Consider the following 1,837-nt stretch of genomic DNA (forward strand, 5'->3'; position numbering starts at 1 on the left):
TATATATATATATATATATGCATGCTTATGAGTATGTGTGTATATTTGTATAGATGAATAAAGTATAATGCTGTATAAGTAAGATACATATGTGTGTATGTACATGTATTTATGTATATACATATATATATATAGATAGATAGATATAGATATGTATATGTATGAATATGTATGTACGTAATTCTAGGGGATACAGAGACCAGCGACTTAGCGAACTAATTACAGTTTTATAGCTTCTAACCTGACCTAGCTGCCTCTTAAGTTAAAGATGCTAACTCAATAACCGTTGAGAAAAGTCTTTGATTTGCAATCAACGAATTATTTCCATCTTATCAGTTATAAAGGAAGCGAAATCGCAGAATTCATTAATTCCATCCACATTTAATAAAATAGCTTCAATGGAAATTTGCTAAGAAAGTCTTTCCTTTACTACCGACCAGCAAATCTCTTGCTGTGTATGTATGAGTGTTTGTGTGTGTGTGTGTGTGTGTGTGTGTATGTGTGTGTGTGTGTGTGTGTGTATGTGTAGGTATTTGTACGTATATGTGTGTGTTTGTGTATGTGTGCATATATATGTATGCGAGTATGTGTGTGTGTGGTGTATTCTAATTTTATTTTACTTTATTTTTATTTTATATTAATATTATTATTCTTTCGGTGTATTTTTTTTATTTTTTTTATTTTTAGATCTTTCTGAATTACATTTTCTCTCATTTAAACTCAACAACCCAAACTTAACCCAATCTAAACACCCCCACCCCTCCTCCCAACCATCACTAACCCAACACTCCGCTACCTCGCCGCTGCCCCCACCGCCTGTTTCACACCGACCAGCACCATACACAACAGCTGTTATAATGTTAATGTTGTTGTTGTTTGTTATCAGAGCTTAAGTACTGTTCGTCGTAACCTACATCATCACCTCCACCATTACCATCATTATCAGATAGCCGAAGGCTTAGCCGCATTTCTTCCGGCTCTTTACCTTTCTGAGATCCAATTCCGCGATGAACGAATCCGCTATTTTCGCCTTTCGTAGTCAATAAAATAACGTACCAGTTAAGTACAGGAGCAGATGTAACTTTACTTGGCCATTCTCTGGCCTTGTGTCAAAATTAGAAAGATATATTTGGCGCAGTCGTTAGAGTGTTGAACAAAATGTCATCTGATGATATTCAATTCCTGCCCGTTATGTTCTCTGTTCAAATCCTGGCAAGGTAAAATTTTCCTTTTATTCTTCCGGTTTCCATTAAATAAATTACCAGACAAGTTTAGGGTCCATACACTCGACTGCAGAAGTTACACGATTATAGCTTCATATACACGACTTTATACGATTGTAGAAGTTATGTGCGAGTGTGTGCTTGCGGAGAAATGGCTAAAATTTGCCCTGTGTATAATTATACCATATGTTACATATTTATTATATCATACCTTGATACTGTCTGGACTAAGATCCCCGTTGAAAGGCCACTGGTATTTATAGAGTGTTAAATACTTTCGAAATGCAAATTAGGGACCCCTTCATAGAATAACTGGTGCATTTATTGAATATATAATCAGTTTGCCTATTTGCTTTCCTGGAGAGGGTCAGAATGATGTGGACGCCTCTAATTAGAACTCAATATGGTTCGAAAATTGATTAAGGTTGTTCATCAATATTTTTTGTTTTCAGTATGCGAAGAAATGGCTAAAATGTGCCCTGTTTATAATTATACCATATGTTACACGCACATACAAAAGGGGTGTATGTATATATATATAGAAGCTTTCAGTCGGTCAATACTGAGAAGACCCTTTTCTACAAAACTGACCAGACGGTCTCCTAGCGTCCTAT

At 35.6% G+C, this 1,837-nt stretch overlaps 1 protein-coding gene across 1 annotated transcript in view; it reads right to left on the reverse strand.

Moving 5' to 3' along the window:
- The window catches only part of LOC106871140 (probable cyclin-dependent serine/threonine-protein kinase DDB_G0292550), a 149,180-nt gene that overhangs the window by 67,516 nt on the left and 79,827 nt on the right, over positions 1-1,837 (reverse strand). The gene's annotated exons all lie outside the window — the stretch shown is intronic.

This window comes from Octopus bimaculoides, chromosome 22 (assembly GCF_001194135.2).
Source record: "Octopus bimaculoides isolate UCB-OBI-ISO-001 chromosome 22, ASM119413v2, whole genome shotgun sequence".
NCBI lineage: Eukaryota > Metazoa > Mollusca > Cephalopoda > Octopoda > Octopodidae > Octopus > Octopus bimaculoides.